General features: G+C 37.5%; 1 protein-coding gene across 3 annotated transcripts in view; it reads right to left on the bottom strand.

The window, feature by feature from the left end:
- Nucleotides 1–21,346, bottom strand: part of Pard3b (par-3 family cell polarity regulator beta) — a 963,936-nt gene that overhangs the window by 870,007 nt on the left and 72,583 nt on the right. The window lies entirely within an intron of this gene.

The raw sequence follows: 21,346 nt of genomic DNA, 5'->3' as shown, positions 1-21,346 counted from the left end.
AAGATTGGCCAAAAAAAAGTCTTATATTAATAGTCAAGAAATACATAATAATACTGTCTTCCAGAGAAAGGGAAATGAGTTCAGTAACTACACTGAAAGGCAGGTGACACTTTCTTTAAAATCACATTTTAGACCTGGGAAATACAGAGCATGTATTGGACAGCATAAACATTTTTAAAACTATACATTCTTATGGAAGTGTGTACATCTCATTTAAATGTATTTAAATGAGTGAACTACAGAAATAAATATAAAATTATCAATAAATCCAAATCTTTGAATATTAAAAATCAAAGTTGCGATTTGACTAGAACCAGAAAGCACTTGAGAAGAAAGGTGACAGAAATATTCTTCCAGTTATATCTAAAAATAAAATAAAATTCTTTTGAAAAGATGTGGAAATGACATTAATTAACCAGAAACCACATCTCAAAATAATACTTTCATGGGGGAAAAAAAAGCTGGGGAGAGGGGAGAGGATTAAGTACTTCCTTCAGATTTTACTGGAATTTGAAAGTATATAGTTTTGATGTTCAGGGATATGCACTTAGCTGTAGTTAGCTACATGTAGAATCTACATGGTATTTGCACTTGAACTATTAAATAATTTGTTGTCATTTAGAAATGCTTAGGAAGTGAGATATATTCACAAGAAGGGACGGTTAAAATGGATCTGATGGCACTCACTCCAAAATTTGACAGCTAACTTACAGGCTAAAGAATGGTAACATCTATAAGCCAAGGTTTAACAAGGCCCAGAGCCTCCAAACACAGGAAAATTCTTTACAAGGATGTCACATTAAGCAAGAACTTAAACTACTATATCAGAAATTTAGGAAGCTAAAATTATTTTCTTTTCCCCCATCACATAATTTGGGACCTGCTTGAGAAGGGAAATAAAAACATATGAATATTTTCTTGAATAAACTTGGTTACTAAAGAGCTTATTTAAAAAAAAGAATGAAAGTCATTGGCTAGATTCTACACTGAACTCTGTGGGCACATTTCCTTCTTTTAAAATAAATTTTCATGCTTGGAGAATTTCATATTTTATAGAGAGTGCCTGAGGTTCCCTTCAATGTTTGTTTAATACAGCAAAGCAAATACTTAGAACTAGTGAAGTAACTCTCAGTTTGCTTCCTTCTCCCCATCAGTGACCAGGTGATGCAGATAACTTTCCCCCATTTACATTCTCATGGCTTTATTATCAAATAAAAACTCTTCCAGAATCCTTTTAATAATCTACAGGCACTAGCACTTCTGAATACGTCTTTCCTAAAACACTCAGGATTTGAAAATGTGGCTGGACAATAATTGTCACTGAGCATCTGCATCTTAGATAAGCAGTAACAAAAAAGAAAACCACAATTTCCTGGTTCTCTGTATTTACAAGGGCATTCCTATCTGCCATTTTTTTATTCCCTAGTTCTCAAGAAAGGATTATTTTGTTCTATAAAAACATCATAAGCATTTGCAGCATACAAGCCAAAAATATGAAGACTGAACTCTTCTCAGAAATTGTAGTATCATGTACAATATACATCAGTGGAATTTAATGTACTTTCATATGCTAAAATTACAGATACTTAAAGGAACAACTATACACAATAAATTACCCATGGGTATTCACACATGCACACTCTTGTCAAGGATGAACTGAGAAAAAATTTTAGCTTGAAAGTGTAATAAATTGAACAATGTATTTTTTGATATTTTAATAAATTAAATCAAATTTTTAATATATTTAGCATTTGTTAAAATAACCAGTGAAGTAATTTCCCACATTCACATACTCTAATAGTTGTAAGGTGCTGAAGAAAGTATTCTGGCACATCAAAAAAGACATAGTTGGCAATGGTGGCTCAGAACTATAAATCCTACCTAAGAAAACTGAGATCTGGTGGTCATGGTTTGAAGCTATGGCTCAAGAGACAGAGTCCTAGATCAAACATGAGGAACAGCACATATTTACCATGTATGAAGGCACAGTGACTAGCACTGAAATGTTCATTAGTCAACCTCAAAATAAAAATTCCTTGGGATAGATGTGCTATATACTTAAGAAGTTTTCAAAGAAATCTCAATATTTAGGTAGAGAAATGTGTACTCTTGAAAAGCTGGAGAAGGAGTCAAATCCACAGAAAGAACAGTTCTAGTTTAGACATGCTGTATAGGAGGGGGTGGTGGAATAGTTTAAAAATATGTCCAGAAAATATGTGGATTTGAAGAATAACTTTCAAGACAGAATGAGATAAGCCATATCTTATAAGAAATCCCTGGAATTCATTATGCAAGGTGAAAGATACTTTGCCCTTACCCAGTGGAACATTGTGATGGTCATTTTGTCACACCAGAAAGAAAAGATTCTTCAATCTTTTAGACAAATAATGTATATTTTGATAGCTATAAGCTCATATAGCTTTCTTTATGACATTGCTGGCTATAGTCAAAAATGGAACATGTTCTTAAGTATCAGAAAACCAACTTGAAGTTCTGCCATGTACTATTTGTGCCAAGTTGACAGCCATCCCTTTGAAGATGTCCATATAAATCTCCAGGAAAAACATAATTAAACTCTTATGTATAGTTAATTTAAAAAAAAAACAAGCACTCACACCTGTTTCCAACTGAAACAATGCCCTGATTTTTTTTGTTTTTTTGTTTTTTTTCATATTTTCTATTGTAATTAATAAAAGGGTTACATGATATTTGCCAGACAGAAGGTGCATTAATTCACATACATTGATACCCTTTCACATGTCTTGGTCCCCATTACCCTCTCCCCGACCCCCCACCTTGTTTTCCCCCCTTCCCTATCCAATTTCAAATAACCAAATACAAATATATCTAATATATCAAAAAAAATCTACCTGAGCACCATGATGATCTGATGCCACTCAAGTACAACTGCTTCTGCCAGACAGGACAGTCTGGGTTAGGGCCTAAGGAGACCCTGCAGAGACCTGTGCACTGATGCCTAAATCGAAGCAAGCCTAGGAAAACTGAAGAGAGCTCATATAGCTACCCAGGAACACATAAAACAAAAGAAATGGTAGGATCAAACAGGCTCACCCCAGTAACAGAGAAAGACAGAGAGAGGCAGAGAGAGAAGGAGAGAAGGAGAGAGGGGGGGGGGGGGAGGGAGAGAGAAAGAGGGAGGGTGGGAGGGAGAGAGAGAATCTTCTCTCCTAAATCTTCATCCTAACACAGACTTGAACCAACTTAGTTGCTAAATAAGGTAAAGTATACTCTTAAGCCTCCAGGCTATTTTTTCCCCCTGAGGTAGTTTTATGATTCCTTCTTTTCTCTCAATATTTCTAAATAGAACATGTCTTTTGTGAATATTCTTTTTGATTTAAAGTTTTCTTTTTCAGGTTCTACAAAGAGCTGCCATCTTAGAAGGAATTTTATTAGATATCAGTTTTGTTTTGAAGCACAATAGAAGCTGATTTCTTAGAAATTCAAGCATTAGAAAAATTATTGTGACAACTGGTACTAAGCACACTTATTTTAGTACTGTAAATACTGGAATAGTTCCCAAAGAATGGATTTTATTGCTATAATTACAAAGTAACAGTAATTATATATGAAAGTGTTATCAGAACCCAATCATGGTGTATCCAAACACAACTGCAGGCCTTATACAGAGTAAACAGATAATCAAAGAAACTAGGTTCCTCTCCATAAAAGGTACTGCTACTACTTCAAACCACTGTTTTTATTCATATAAAGCACAGAACTATATGGACATAATGTGAATTTGGGTATCATTCTGCAAAGATCAACATTGAGAAACACGATCAAATATTTTTCCACATACATATATACCTCACCTAAACCCATTATTCCTTCAAAGAGTCTATAGCCCCACTTTGATTTTATTATTCAATATCTCCATGATAACATTTTGTAAGTTTCTAGTTATATTTTTGTTAAAACACATTAGTTCTTAAAGTTTCAACCACATTGCTGCTTGTTACATCTGCTCAAAGTTACACAGAGCTGTGTAACCTGAATTCATGCTGTACTTAGCTTGCAATGTGATTGCACTGTCATTTTAGATGCACTAGCCATTGTTTTCCTATTTATTATTTATTTGGTGGGTGGAACCCTTTGACCTTGCTTAATTAGTCAATTTAGCACAATGCTTCATTTTGAAATGTTTATCAACTGCCAAAAATACAAGCATTACCTTTCCAGTGACTCATCTCTTCAAAAGTAAAAAACTAGGCACCCAGGGTTTATGCCTGTTATTCTAACTACTTGGGAAGCTAAGATCTGTGAATCAAGTCTCGATGAAGCCTGCTCAGGGAGGAAAGCCAGTGAGAGAGACTCTTACATCCAGTTAACCACTAGAAAACTTGATATGGTGCTGTGGCTCAAGTGGTAGAATGCTAGCCTTGAGCTGAAGAGCTCAGAGACAGCACCTAGGCCTATGACTGGCAAAATGAATGAATGAATGAATGAATGAATGAATGAAAGAAAGAAAGAAAGAAAGAGAGAGAGAAAGAGAGAGAGAGAAAGACAGACAGCAAGCAAGCACGCACAGGTGTGCTCAACACAGACTTACCACTCCATCAGCCCCTGGCTTGAAGGGACAAATAGAAGGCTCCCTTACAGGATATAACCTAGGAAGGGAGATGGCAGCCAACTGGCTGGAGGGCATCAGGAGAATGTTCCCTGGTCTGTTCTCTCTGGTGCTCTATGTTCTCCCATCAGGGGACACAGTGAAGGAAGTGGGAGGGAAACATTTTGACGACCCCAGCGTGCCATCAACCTTTCTGAACACAGGTAATAAAGAGAAGGGTAGGAATTGTGATTTGGAAGGACAAGAGGAAGATCCACAGTTCAAAGTGAAAACAGCAGTTGAAACTGCAGGCCCAGAGCCAGAGAGCGAGCGTGTATATTACTACTACATAATCATCTGGACAACAGGTCAGATAATAGCATCTGTCTTTTAAAAAATATCACTGGTAGGGGGCCGGGAATTTGGCCTAGTGGTTAAAGTGCTTGCCTAGCATGCACGAAGACCCAGGTTCGATTCCTTGGTACCACATATATAGAAAAAGCCGGAAGTGGTGCTGAGGCTCAAGTGGTAGAGTTCTAGCCTTGAGAAAGTCCAAGGACAGTGCTCAGACCCTGAGCTCAAGCCCAGGACTGGCAAAAAAAAAAAAATCACTGGCAGAATTTGACTGTATGTGTAAAAAGTTCTCATTACAGACTAAGTCCTTGAACAAACATTATCCATAACAATAGTGATAACTCTTATTTTCATTATCATTAAAATTAAACTTCCCTGGATACCCACTATCTGATGAATGTAACTGGAACCCCGCTATACATTACCCCGACAATGAAATATAAAAGAAAAACAAAAACAAAAACAAACTTCCCTGGACATACTGGTCTTCAGCTAACAAGGAAACTAAGAATATTTGAATTTTATGTTTTGTCCCACTTTCCACTGATTCTTATTTGAAATACAGGAGGGAAGGAAAGAATTTGCAAATTTGCTTTCCCTAATTTCTGTATCTAAGGGTTTGGCCCATGACTATTTTTGCAGTTCTACTTTAACTTCATTTCTCAGATAACTGAGCATCAGTCAGTCAAGGACAATAGATTGGGCTTTGCTGGATTTACTAAGATCTACAATTTATTGATAAAAAAAAAGTCAACTTCACAAGAGTTCAAAGACATTGGCCTGAGGACATGTAGCTAATGAGCACACAAGTCAGAGATGGTTGCATGACTATGGAGTTACCAAAAGGCCTCATAAATAAAGGATAGAATGCAGCCTAGAATTTGAAGATGATGCTCTGAGCTTCAAAGGAGACCAAAATTCTGTAAAACATCTAGCTATGTCATCATTTCCTTCAGGAAATAGGCTGAACACTAAAAGACCAAATACTTAAAATAAATGATAAACCATGAGGTTTACTGTGTAGTCATTTAATTTTTTTTGTTTTTCGAGCATCATCTCTAATTAGCCATAAAAATTCAAACTGAATATAGACAGAATGAGAAATTCAAACACTCCAGGTTTCTTTGTTAGTTGAAGATGGGCAGTTCCAGAACTGAATTCTTAGGAAAGAATGTTTTTGTATTTTGTTTCATTTTTAGAAAATTCTTGGTCTTAAACTCTGAATCCTGGCGATGTCTCTTAGCATTTTCTGCTCAAGGCTGGTACTATATCATTTGAGCCATTGATCCACTTCTAGCTTTTTAATGCTTAAAGATAAGTTTCTCACAAACTTTCCTGCCCAAGCTGACAATTAATATTGTGTGTGTGTGTGTGTGTGTGTGTGTGTGTGCGAGAGAGAGAGAGAGAGAGAGAGAGAGAGAGAGAGAGAGAGAGAGAGAGAGAGAGAGAGAGAGAGATGGGGCTTGAACTCTAGCCTTGGGCTCTGTTCCTGAGCTGTTCAGCTCAAGGCTACTGCCTTACCCACAGTACCACAGTACCACTTTTGGTTTTCTAGTGGTTAAATGGAGATAAGAGTCTCACATTCTTTAGTGACCTGGCTGTCTTTGAACTGTGATCCTCAGATCTCAGCCTCCTGAGTGGCTAGGATTACAGGCCTGAGCTGCCATGCTCAGTGACAATTACTATTTTTTAAAGCTAACTTTTTTGTACAAGTATTCAATCTTCACCATGCTCTATAGTTGCTGATGGGGTAGCTGGTAACATAATGAAATTGTTTAGCATAACATTTGTTCTTATTATATTCTTGAATGGCTAAATGAAATCCCATTATAAAATCTAGTTTACTCTGGACAACCAAATCATACTTTGCTGAAGCCAGTTTAAATATATATAGTGAGTTGCAATACGCAAAGTGAGAAAATTAATTTACCATATTTCAGTATTAGATGTGGTCCTTGAATGAATTTGCACTTCATTCAAGCAAGCTCTGAAGTACTTATAGATTATTTCATAAAGTAGAAGATATATCTGAAATCATTTCAATAAACTGTAGTTGCTAATCAATGCAGCTTCTTCAACCATTTCCTACAAAACTATAAACTTATTCTTTTGTAAAACAAAAATAGTCTCGTCAACAAACCATAAAGTTCATATTATTCCTTATAAATATAGAGACCATTTCTTGTTGATTTTTCAGTTTTTGTACTGCACAGTTTGATTGTGGAAAATATAACTTTGTGTTTTCCAATGTTAGTCATAGTTTTGTATTTTAACGTAGGACACTAGTACCTTCATAGTATAGAAGCATCTACAGCATGTAGGGGATGAAGACAGACAAACCTAGCAAATAGATTTCCATCTTCCTTGGTCCCTCTCCCATCCATTTCTTCCATTGCCCACATCTCTTCTGACTCCTGGGGCTTGGGCTCTAGGCCTGGAGGCTGACCAGGAAATTCTTTACCACTCTACCACTTTACTACTTTGCCACTAGAGCAGCAGCACTACGTCAGAGTTTTTCTGAGTAGTTTATTGGAGATAAGATTATCACAGACTTTCTCCCAGGATTGGCTTTAAACCATGATCCTCGGATCTCAGCTTCCTGGGTACTTAGAATTAAAATCATAAATCACCGCTCATTACCCACATCTCTTCTGCATTTTTCCTAATTCCCTGACAGAGCACATTTCCTAACTTTCATATCCCAAAGGAAAAGCTTCAACTGTTTTGAAGCTTAAAGGACATAATAAACCTCCGACAAAGAAATTAAAAAATAAGCACTGAAGGTTGTAGGGAGTAGGGAGATTATACAAGAAAATAAAATAGCAACCAATTTGCTACAAGCACCATAAAGTTACAGTCCAGAAGTAATATAAAAGGCAACAAAAAAGTTTCTTTTTTCTAGAATAAAAATATGTTGTTACTCTAACCTGATTATTTAGCTTCTGGTATTCTAATGTAAAGCTTTAAAATATCTTTTAAAATCCATGTTCAGTAAAATGTACACCAAAAGTGTTTATAATAGTAAAAGTATTAAAATGTATAAATATCTAAAAAGAAGTCATTAAACACGGTATTCATGTACCTTGGATATTATACAGTGTTTAAAAGGATGTGTATGTAAAATCTGGAGATATATTTGGAGATTTCATATATAAATTTCAATAACTTATTTTTAGAAACTCTTAATATGTTTTACAGTGCCAGTAGACAAATGAATTAAATTTATTCTAGGGCTGAAGGCATGGCACATTGGGAGATTTGCCTAACTACCAAGTGAAGTCCTGAGTTCAAACCTAGTGGTGCCAAAGAAAATAAAAAACAACAACAAAAATATATACTTTCATCCCTGTGATAACTATAAATCTTATATTCACATAAAATTATTGTACATGGATATTGTATTTTAGTTATAGAAATAAAATAAAGAAATATACTCTAGACCTGTGCACGAATTAATGATGACCACACAAAAAGGAGCAAAAAGTAAAAAACTTAAAGAGTAAAAAGATTGTATATTTCCTTTATTTTAAAACAGCTATTTTATTCCTTTGGGGACATAATTTTTGGTAAGAGAATTATGAATCTATATACGGAGATACCATGAAGGTGATTTGAAATCCCAGGCCATATAGAAAAGTCCATTGCCAGCAACAAAGATGGTCTACCATTGTTGGAAGGAGTAGAACGAAGTTGTTAACATAGTAAATCATGTATTTTAGAATATTATCTTTAACATGTAGGGTTTAAGGTAGAAAGAAACCTAAGAGCAAGAAGCCTAGACTAAATGAAGTCAGGCATCAGTGGTTCAAGGATGTATTCATAGCCTCTCCGAAGACTGAGATCAAAGGATCAAGGTTTGAAGCCAGCCCCCCACGCAAAAAAAAAAAAAAAAAAAAGTTCACAAGGCTCCATCTTCAATTGACTAGCAAACATCTAAGCCTAGAAGTGACGGCAGCATTAAGAGAGTTAGAAAGAGCAAACTAGCTCCCTTTCTCTTAGGTAAGTGGATAAACAGGGCATTAAGACAGGAATACAACCATTCTTCTAGAATTTAAAAAGATATGTTTGTCAGACTTTACCTCAGCGTATCTTTATATTCTTAGCTAAGAAAGGCCTATCAGAAAAGCCTGAAGTTACTTCCTACGCAAAGAAATGTTACTCATACTTATGATATATTTAAACCACATCCATATCCAGAAGAATACTGAGTTGACAGTGCTCCATGATACTGTATAAGGGAAATAAGACAAAGAATAGACTATGATGAGAGAAAAAATAAAAGTAAAAGCCTGTACATTGCTACTCCTTTCCATGCCTACATTATAATGTTATAATTCATATAAGACTTAAGCCAGGCACAGTGGTTCACACCTGCAATCCTAGGTACTCAGGAGGCTGAGCTTTTAGGATGATAGTTCAAAGCCAGCTTGGTCAAAAGTCTGTGAGACTCCTATCTCCAATTAATCACCAGAAAACCAGAAGTGGCTCTAGGCTCAAAGGATAGTGTAGCCTTGAGCTGAAGAGCTCAGGGATAATGCTCAGGCCCAGATGCTCAAGTCCCATGACTAACAAAAAAAAAAGATTTAATTTAATCAGTTCTTAGATCAAACAAATACCTGATCCAAAGAGTATACATTTCAAAAGATGGATACACACAGACATTTAACATAAAAAAGAAAAGAAGATCTGCCAATGAACATAATTAGAAAGACTACCTTAGCAACTTAACAAAAAAGAAAAATGGGCCTCATAAGAGTAAACAAATCTTGAGGAAAAAGCTAATCAAAGGTCCAGTGGTTCAGATTATCTTATTATTTTTTAATAAGATAGGGAAATGATTTCTATTATGATGTGTGAATAATTTACAAAACATTTTCACATATATTATCTTCCATGCAAAGTTTGGGAGGTAGATCATTATTACTCCCATTTTACAAGACAAGAAAATGAAATGATGGATTGGTTAGCAGAGCCAGATCTCAATCCCATATCATGTAATCCCTCTTTAACAACCCTTTGTATGCATGAACACCAAGAAATTTTTATTATATTTTTAAACATATATTGGCCTGACTAGGAAAAGGTATAAGAATATTTGGTATATAATTGTCTAAGGCATATGGGATAGATTAGTATGTTCTTTGTAGATAGAAACCTAAGAGAACAGCTTCCCCTAAAATAGAATGTAAGTTAAAAAATCACTACTTTTCAAGCAATGAAACACATGATTTGGCAAAATTGTATGAGGTTACAGAAATAGGGGAGATGTACTGAAATAATTCATGTAGAAGGCTAGGTAAGAACTATTCCTGGACCTGCTGGTACTACTCAGGTGTTACTGCCAGTAGTGGTAGCAGCAGCAGTGGGGATAAAGTTTCTACTAGTACTGTCACAACATTGAGACATCAGTAATATGCAAGAATAAAAATAGAAGGGGTAGAAATAAATGGAAAGAAAGGAGAGAAACTGAAGGAAGCAGGTAGGAATCTGTTGGTAGAAATCTGAAGGCATAACCATCTAGGCTTTTTTATTAAAGTGATGCCTGAACCTGAGTTAAATGGAGAATGGCTCTTCCAGATGGAAGAACACAACCAAGGGCAGAAAGACCATCACACTTCCGGGAACAGGGATAATCAAAGGAATTTATAGGCATACAATATGTTAAAAAAAAAACAGTAAAGAAAAGAAGAAACAGAACAGCTTTCTAATTTTTGAAAAGATTTAGTGTTTCGTACATGACGTCACACTTTTTCAAAGATGGACCATCTTTCCACTCTAAGTTTCCTATGGAATTGTACTCATGTCATGCCATGCTTTTGGCTTCTTAAACCTCATATTATTCAACAGCTTTCAGTGAATCTCCGGAAGCCCTATTTATATACAAACAGAACCTATTTCAATATTATTTACCCTATATCATTCTTTTGCCCGCTCTCTCTTCAGGTGCTCCAATGAGGTTTGAGAATTAATGTACCCACTACCTGATGAACACAACTGTAACCCCTCTATACATTATCCTGACAATAAAATACAATAAAAAGTATACTTTTAACAATTACCAATGTCTCAAAGAGGATTCAAACAATCAAATAAATGAAGCTAGGAAATCAATACAAAACACAGACAAGAAAGTAAGCAACATGGATGAGCAATTCTGCAAGTAATTGGAAATTATAAAATAAAAGAGAAATATTAGAATTGTCAAAGCTCAAATCAAATAAAAATTACAGTGAAGTCTAGGTGCTTGTGGCTGTGAATATAATTCTAGGTAATAATATAATTCTAGGAGACTGAGGCCTGGAGGATCTCAGATTTAAATATTCTAGGCAGAAAAGTCCTTGAGACTCCCATCCCCAATTTATTAGCAAAAAACAGAACAAGAAATGTGGTTCAAGGGGCAGAGCACCCGTGGTGAGCAAACTAGTGGAGTCAGAATATAAATCACTTGAGTTCAAATCCCATAACAGGAAAAAAAATATCCTACTTCATCTAGAGTAGATGTATTATCAGCAAAGAAGTCCAAGCTGAACAAAGACAATGAGAGATAGGTGGTAAGATAAGCACTCGAATAATAAAATAGGAAAAGTAACTCTAATTACAACCTATAAGAGCTCAGGGGCATGATAAAGAGACAAATTGTATATATTTATGAGGTTAGAAGGTTGAGTTGAAATAAAAACTAAAGGCACAGGTAAAGATGTCAAATGGAATTGGTACAGAAAATTCTCCCAAATCTTGATATTGATACAGACACCCACATACAAGTGGCATTTAAACTCCAAATAGACATACTTGGACAGGAACATGCCCATGCCACATTATAATTAAAATATCAAGATTAGAACACTGTAAAGGAAATCTTAATGAAAGCTGAAGTGGTCAGTTTACATGCAATGGAAAACATAAAAATAACAAAGTATCTCTTACCATAAACCTTATAAGGAAAGAAATATGACTATAACTGGTACTCATTGGAGCACCCCCTTCCCTTCCCTATTTCAAATAGATAAGTGAATATACAGTATACCAGGTAATAAAGTCAGACACAGTAACCACATGAGATTAAGCATAAGTGGAAAAAAAGAAAAGAAATAACTTCCCATAGTACATTAACAAGAACAATCACAAAGATAAACCTTTTGTTTCCATAACCTAGACTTCATTTCGTTAACCTCATTCTGTATGACCATAAGTACATAGGTTTTGAGCTATTGTGATCCTCTCCTAGGAGAATCCTAGATGTGTACTAATTATTACAAATGAGGGACACCATAGAGCCTATGTGCCTTTGGTTTTCGCTTACTTCACTTAATATGATTTTTGTTCAAGTCTTTCCATTTTCTTATGAATGGAGTGATGAGGAGCAGCACAGAATTCCATTATATATAACTACCACAATGTAAACATTCGACCACTCTGGAAAGCAGTATGGCGGTTCCTCAAAAAAATAAACATAGAGCTCTCCTATGATCCAGCAATTCCACTCCTTGGCATTTACCCAAATGTCCAGAAGCAAGGACATACTAATAGTAGACTTTTGAGCCAGGTGCCCAGAGCTTATGAGTGTAATTCTAGCTAGTCAGGAGGCTGAGACTGAGGATTTTAATGCAAAACCCACCCAGGCAAGAAAGTTAAACATCAAAAAAATTGTGGTCAAAGAGTTAGAGCCTTTAGCCTTAAGCAAAACAAGCTCAAGGACAGAACTCAGACCTGAGTTCAAGCTCCAGGACTGGCACATACAGAGAAAATCAGACTTTTGAATTCATTCTGATATTTGAGTCACTTCTTTACTATTGGATTTCTGTGCTTCTTTTTACTGAATGTATTACAATATAAGTGACTTTTCAAATCCATTGGTGTAAGTTTCCCCTTTATTTCCTCTCAGATAAGAGAAAAAAAAACCAACTAACATTTTACTTCAGCACTTAAAAGGTGTCAGAGAATTTGTCAAAACTTTGAAACTCGTATGTGGTCATTTGGGTAAATACCCAAGAGTGAGATTGCTGGGTCACAGGGGAGCTCTATGTTTTGAGGAACCTCCATACAGCTTTAAAGAGTAGTTGAACAAATTTACACTCCCACCAGCAGTGCAGTAGCATTCCCTTTTGGACACATCTCTGCCATCATCTCTTGTTATTAGATTTCTTGATAATGGCCATTTTAACTGTAGTAAGGTGGAATCCCAATGAGGTTTTGATTTGCATTTCTTTTATGGCCAGAGATGTCTAGCATTTCTTCCTTCTAAGGATCGTTTTTTGCTATTCAGGGTCATTCATAATTCCATATTAATTTTTTAGATTGTTTCCTTCTATTTCATTAAAGAATGCTACCAGCACAACCATGTTTATTGCAGCACTTTTTACCATAGTTAAGATATAGAATCAGCCCAGATGTCCCTCAGTAGATGAATGGACTAAGAAAATGTGGTATATATACACAATGGAATTCTAGGCTTAAATCAGAAAGAATTAAATCACCCCATTCATAAGGAAATGGAAAGACTTGGAAACAATCATATTAAGTGAAGCCAGACTCAAAGAAACAGACTCTATGTTTTCCCTCTTTTGTAATAATTAGTATATGTCTAGGATAGTCCTAGAAGAGGCTCACCATGGCTCAATAGCCATGACCATAGACGTTGATGTTAATCAAAACGAACTCGAAGATATAGAAACAAGAGGTTTTTCTCCATTGTTATTCTTTTAAATGCACTGTGTGAAGTTATTTCTTGTTTTCCTTTCCTTTTCTTCCCCACCTTTGGTTAAGCCCCTGTTGTCACTGTATTTGACTTTGGTGCCTTGTGTCTTGTATATTTATCTGATTTGGGAAAGGGAAGGAGAGCAAGAAAATGTTGAGAAAAAAGGGTGAGGGCCAGGAGCATAGCCTAGTGGTAGAGTGCACACCTAGCATGCACAAATTCCTGGGTTCAATTCCCCAGTACCATATACACAAAAAAAGCCCGTAGTGGCGCTGTGGCTTGAGTGGCAGAGAGCTAGCCTAGAGCAAAGTGTCCAAGGACAGTGTCCAGGCCCTGAGGCCTGGACAAAAAAAAAGACAAAGGGTGAACCAATGCAATGCAACAGTGATATTCACAAGACAATATATGGGAAATGAACTTTATATTTTGAGGAGTGAGTTGGGGGGAGGAGGAAAAGTGGGAGAAAAAAAGGGGGGATAAACAATGCTTAACAAAGAATGTACTCATTACCTTAAATATGTAACTGTAACCTCTCTATACATCACCTTGACAACAAAATTAAATTTAAAAAAGTTTGAATTTCAAGCATTTAAGAATACAAAAAGAACCTAGAGAATAAAAAATTCCATTTACTCTAAAATTTTAATTTCCTTTTAGTTTCTGATCTCTAACATGCTTGTTTTTAACCTGGGCTTATTTTCTTTTTTTATATATTTTTTATTGTAATTAATAAACCTGGGCTTATTTTCTATTGTGAACAAAAATCCAAATCATGCCTGGTGTGGTGGCGTATGCCTGTAATCCTAGCTACTTAGGAGGCTGAGATCTGAAGGATCATGGTTCAAAGCCAGCTAGGGCACTAAAGAACATGAGACTCTTATCTCTAATTAATCACTACAAAAAGGAAAGTGGGGTTGTGGCTCAAGGGGTAGGGCTGTAGCTTTGAGCTGAAGAGCTCTGGGCTCACAAGCCCAAAGTTCAAGCCCTGTGACCCACAAAAAAAAAATCCAACTCATATATATCTCCTATTAGTATCTAAATAAGTATGATTATGTTCATTTGCCTTATGTCCCAGGCTATTAAAAATAATGTTACAACAGCCTCAAACATTACAGGAGTAAAGTTCCACTATAATAAGAGACCAAAATGAAAACAAACTTACTTTTTTCTTCCATAAATAGGCTCATGAAAAGATTAAAGGTTAAAAGAAATACATTATATTTGCCAGATAGAAGGTGCATCACTTCATAAACATTGATATCCTTTCTCATGTTTTGGTCCCCATTTCCTTCCGCCCCCCCACCCCTCATCTTGCTTCCCCCCCTTCCCTATCCTATTTCAAACAAACATATATATATAATATATATACATATATATATACACACACACACAATATATCAGATAACAAGGTAAGATACTGTAACAATATGAGATAACCAAGGGACAGCAAAAGAGATGAGAAATAACAGTACATTAAGTGTCAGTGTTTTTAGTCCTTTGTCTCCCCAACGGCAGGAAGGATAGAGAGAACACCCCTCGACCAAGACAAGGCCAAGAAAGGTTAGGGCCGACTGGCCGCATTCACCCAGCCCTCCCTCGCAGGAAGACAGACACACCAGGGAGATCCGTCAGGGCAGAAACTCCTTTATTGCGGAAGTACATTTGGCTAAAATAGAATGCAGAAGCCAATCAGCACAAAGGTGGGCAGGGCAGGTAGAATGCGTGTGCTGTCAGAGAGGGCAGAAGTTTATGGGGCCAATCCCAGAGGTAGACATCACAAACTACAGCCAAGCCTTCCAACCAGGTGACAGGCAGGTTGGGCCCCAAAACGAGGAAGTGAGCACTGGACCACAAGGTAGGCCTTTTACAGCATTTCATTTCCTTGATGTGACATGCCCCACAATTAAGAACAACAACCACACATTTTATGGCTTTTATTTCTATATTCTGGAGGTCCATTCATTTAGAGTCATCCTCTATGGCCTTATGTATCTAGGTTTTGCTCTATTGTAAATCTCTGCTAGGAGAGCCCAAGGTTTCTACTGATTATGACAAATGAGGGAAACCATTGAGCCTATGTTCCTTTGAGTCTGGCTTACTTCACTTAATTTTGTAGCTTAAATGGAGACAGAGTATCATGAGCTGGCTTTGAAATCGAATCATTTGGATCTCAGCCTCCAGATCCTGTAGCTAGGATTACATACATGATCCAGCTGTACTTAACAAGTTATATTCAGTGCAAGGAGGAAACTAGGCCCAACAAAAATTGATTTGTAAAACATACAATGGGATGTTTTTCTCTAGGTATATGAAGAAAACACATAAAAGTCTGCTACCATTTACCTAAATGGTCCTGAATTGTCAGTCCGTAGGGATTACTACTTCTAATTCTTGATGAAGGGATTAATATTTCTAATTGTTTACCTACCAAATTAGAAGTGTCTCTTAAAACCGAAAAAGAGTAAGTTTTTGACCAAGTTCATGCTGTCAATATTAAAGCTACCAACACATCTCATAGCAAGAGAACTAAGATTTTTTTTCCCAACCCAAGGTAATTCAATACAGCATATATTCTGGCGTGAGTAGCACAGTGGGTCCCCAGACCCATCGGGAAGGCAGAGCTGGTGCCAAGCAATAGAACTTAACTCAGATCCCTCCACCCCGCCCAAGAAAGACTGGCAGGAGCAGGGAGGCAAGGAATTTAGAATCCTGTCCCTTCCCTCAACAGCCCCCTCCCCTAGGCCATTGACTGGCGAGTGACAGGCAGGCAACGGTAAGAACCATCACCCCACCAAGGGAGGCGGAGGTGTCCCAGCCCCCACCTGCCCACCAGGTTCCTCTCCCAGGCCTCTGACTGGAGACTGACAGGTGGGCTACGCTAAGACCCAGCACCCCACCAAGGGTGGCAGAGGTGTCCCAGGTCCCAACTGCACACCAGGTTCCCCTCCCAGGCCTCTGACTGAAGTCAGACAGGCAGGTTACTCTAAGACCCAGCACCCCACCAAGGGAGGCGGAGCTGTCCCTGCTCCCACCAGCCCAACAGGTTCCTCTCCCAGGCCACTGGGTCTGGAAAGTGGGGGGCGCTGAGACCCTGCCTTACAACAGCGGGTAGGGTGTGCAGGAAAATAGGAGCCAGCATCTGTCCCCCTCAAATCTTGTACTGGGCATCCTTCAGCTGGGAATCCTGAGCAAGATAGCACCGAGGGGCCCCCCATAGTCACAGACTATCTGACAAAGCAGCAGGGAACTGAAGGGCCCACCAGCAGCCTCCCTTGCCTTCTGAGAATCAGAAAGGCGTGGCTCCACCCTTGGAGCCCAGGTCCTCAGCTGGGCCCGGCCACTGGGAACAGAGCAGACACCTGCTGGTCCTGCTAAGAGCCCCTGAAAACTCCCAAACTCCACACCCTTGGCCGGGCCCGCCCCTAGAAGCAGCACAGGAAAACAACTGTCCGCCCAGCACACTGAGACTGAAGCTCACAGATCCATCCCACGGTTCACTGTGAGGCCACTGGTTGGGCTGAGAGCTAGTCAGTCGTGCAGCAGCACACAACCTCTGGGAACAGGCCAGAACACCTGCAAAAACTGCAAACTCTGACCTAGTCAGCAGAGAAATCAATTTGGCTGAGAACCACAGGTATTCACATACTCCCAGAACCACTGGTCCCAATTCAAGTAAAGATGGCTACCTACTGACCACAGAGCAACTACAACAACAGTTCTCGATGTCGAGGAGAAAACAAAGACGAATTATGACATACATAAATAATCAAAGTCCCACGCAAAGCCCAAAAGGAAACAAGAGCAAAGGGACGAGAGAGATGTCACCATCCCAAGAAATGACACCTGAAGAGACATGAAACATGACCCTATTCAACGAGATGATTGTGGACATGATTAAAGAGATTAAAACAGAATTCCAGAAACAGTTCCAGGAACATAAGCAGGAAATCGCCAAAGAGCTCATCGAATTCAAAAGAGAAATGGAAGAAAAGATAATATCCTCAAGAGTAGACAGCATCAGCTCAATGTCCACACTTCAAGCAAAAATGGAGGCATTAAGCAGCAGATTGATGTAGATGGAACTAGAACATCAGAAACGGAAGATAAAACACAAGAGGTGGAACAGAGAATCACCACCTTGGAAAAATCACTCAGAATCTACCAGAGAGAGCTCCAGGAACTGGCAGATGCAGCAACGAAGTCTAATCTTCGTATAATAGGGATTGAGGAGGGGGCCGAATTTCAGGACAAAGGTATGCAACCTTTATTCACCAAAATCATAGCAGAGAACTTCCCCAACTTCAAAAGGGAAAATACTCACATTATTGAAGGTTTAAGGACCCCAAACAGGCAAGATCCTAGAAGGAACTCATCTAGACATATCATAGTAAAGACACTAGACCCGAATACCAAGGAATTGATCTTAAATGCTGCAAAAACAAAGAAGGAGCTATATTATAATGGGAAGAACATTTGAATTACTGCAGATCTCTCCATGCAAACCCTAAATGCAAGAAAAGCTTGGAAAAACATCATTGATGTCCTGAAGACCAACAACTGCCAACCCAGACTGATATATCCAGCAAAACTAGCATTTACATTTGAGGGAGAAACGAGAATATTTCACTCCAAAGAGAAGCTTTATGAATACATGCACACTAAACCAGCGTTACAAAGAATACTAATTAATCGAGAACAAATTGTAGAACATCAAGAACCCCCATCAAGAAGCAAACATCTATAATTCACTAAACACAAAAGGGGAAAAAAGAGAGAGAAACAAACTTAGAAGTAAAAATAAATAATGACAATGGACACTGACCACTTCTCCATAATCTCCCTAAACTCGAACGGGCTGAACAATCCAATCAAAAGACACAGAGCAGCAGACTGGATTAAGAAACACCACCCATCCATATGTTGCCTCCAAGAGACCCACCTCACTACCAAAGACAGAAACAAATTCCAAGTGAAAGGATGGAAACGAATTTTCCACTCCAATGCACCATGCAAAAAAGCAGGAGTAGCAATCTTAATCTCCGACAAAATTAACTTCTCATTAAAATCAGTACATAATGATAGAGACGGCCATTATATATTAGTAAAGGGTACAATCGATGCCCATAATATTACAGTTATAAACATCTACTCCCCCAACACGGGAGCACCCAAATTCGTCAAACAATCTCTTTTAGAATTACAGAATAAGATGGACTCAAACACAATCATAGTGGGAGACCTCAATACACCACTCTCAACAAATGACAGGTCAACTCAACAAAAGTTAAGCAAAGACACCATCGACTTAAATGACACCAGCTGGGCTTAACATATATACACGAGTCTTCCACTCAACGGCTAAACTTATTACATTTTTCTCACCAGCACATGGAACATACTCCAAAATAGATCATATAATAGTTCATACAGAAAACTTAAGCAGATACAAGAGGACTGATATAATCCCATGCATTCTATCAGACCACAGTGGAGTCATATTAATTCTTAACAATGCAGTCAAAGTCAAAAAACATTCAATCACATGGAAACTGAACAACACACTTCTGAATAACTCCTGGGTAACAGATCAGATCAGAAATGAAATTAAAAACTTCCTTGAATGTAATGACAATCAAGAAACACCACAAAGGAACTTATGGGACACAGCAAAGGCAGTTCTAAGAGGCAAATTTATCGCACTACGAGCACATATTAAAAAGACAGAAGAAGAGCACGTAAATAACCTTAAAAAAAAACTGAAACACCTAAAGGAGCAAGAAAAAGTTAATTCTAAAACAACTAGAAGGACAGAAATAACAAAAATTAAATCAGAAATTTCAGAGATTGAAATAAGATCTACTATACACAAAATTAATAAATCAAAAAGTTGGTTCTTTGAAAGAGTCAACAAAATAGACAGACCCTTGGCAAGATTAATGAAAAAAAGGAAAGGGAAGACTCAAATAAACAAGATTAGAGACTCCACGGGAACAATCACAACTGATTCCCAAGAAATTCAGTCCATAATGAATAGGTACTACCAGGGCCTATATTCAAAGAAACAAGAAAATATAGTAGAAATGGATGTTTTCTTAAATAAATTTAGGCAACCCACACTTAACAACGATGAGGTAAACAAATTGAACAGACCAATTTCTTACAACGAAATTGTGGAAGCAATCAGGGAAATGCCAACCAAAAAGAGCCCAGGTCCAGATGGATTCACTGCGGAATTCTACAAGATGTTTAAAGATGAAATAACACCTATACTCTTGAAACTCTTCCAAGAAATAGAAACAGAAGGAGCAATACCAAACTCATTTTATGAAGCTAATATTACTCTCATCCCCAAACCAGGGACAGACCCAACAAAAAAGGAAAACTACAGACGTATCTCTCTAATGAACACAGATGCAAAACTCCTCAATAAAATATTAGCCAACAGAACCCAGAAACAAATTTAAAAAAATCATACACTATGATCAAGTGGGCTTCATCCCACAAATGCAAGGCTGGTTTAACATTCGCAAATCAATCAATGTAATCCATCATATCAATAGAGTTAAGAATAAGAATCATATGATAATTTCTCTGGACGCGGAGAAGGCATTTGACAAAATACAACATCCATTCATGTTGAAAGCACTAGAAAAATAGGAATAAAAGGTACATGCCTCAAAATAGTGAAAGCCATATATGAAAATCCTATAGCCAGCATTATACTAAATGGTGAAAGACTGGAACCATTCACCTTAAAATCAGGAACTAGACAAGGAGGCCCACACTCTCCACTTCTCTTCAATATAGTGCCAGAGCAATAAGGCAAGAAAAGGACATCAAAGGGATCCACATAGGGAAAGAAGAAATTAAACTATCCTTATTCACAGACGACATGATCCTCTACTTGAGTGACCCAACAAACTCCACTCCCAAACTTCTAGAATTAATAAACCACTTTAGCAAAGTAGCAGGATACAAAATCAATCTTCAGAAGTCAGTAGCCTTCTTGTACACCAACAATACACAAACAGAAGGCCAAATCAAGAAAATGATCCCATTCGCAATAGCCCCCAAAAGAATAAAATACTAAGGAATATACTTAACCAAAGATGTAAAGGAATTATTTAATGAAAACTATAAAAGCCTAATGAAAGAAAATAAAGAGGTCACTAGGAAATGGAAAGACATCCCATGCTCATGGCTAGTGAAAATGGCTATAGTGCCAAAATTGATATACAAATTCAATGCAATCCCCATCAAAATCCAAAAGACATTCTTTACTGAAATAGAAGATATAATCCAAAGATTCATATGGAACAAGAAAAGACCTAGAATAGCCAAAACAATTCTAGGCAAAAAGAGCAATGCTGGTGGTATTACAATACCAGACTTCAAACTCTACTATAGAGCCAAAATAACAAAAACTGCTTGGTATTGGCACAAAAACAGACTAGAAGATCAGTGGAACAGAATAGAAGACCCAGAAATACCTATACCACTTACCTATAGGCAACTTGTATTTGACAAAGGAGCCAAAGATATACAGTGGAACAAACACAGTCTATTCAATTACTGGTGCTGGCAAAACTGGGCAGCCAATTGCAGAAAACTAAAAATTGACCCTAGCCTTTCGCCATGCACAAGCATTAACTCAAAGTGAATCAAAGACCTCAATGTCAGACCGGAAACCATGAAACTGCTACGTGATAAAGTAGGAGAGACACTGG

This window comes from Megascapheus bottae, chromosome 21, assembly GCF_031878675.1.
Source record: "Megascapheus bottae isolate mThoBot1 chromosome 21, mThoBot2.hap1, whole genome shotgun sequence".
Classification (NCBI taxonomy): domain Eukaryota; kingdom Metazoa; phylum Chordata; class Mammalia; order Rodentia; family Geomyidae; genus Megascapheus; species Megascapheus bottae.
The sequence above is the reverse complement of the archived record's forward strand: the minus strand, read 5'-3'. Positions and strand labels throughout refer to the sequence as shown.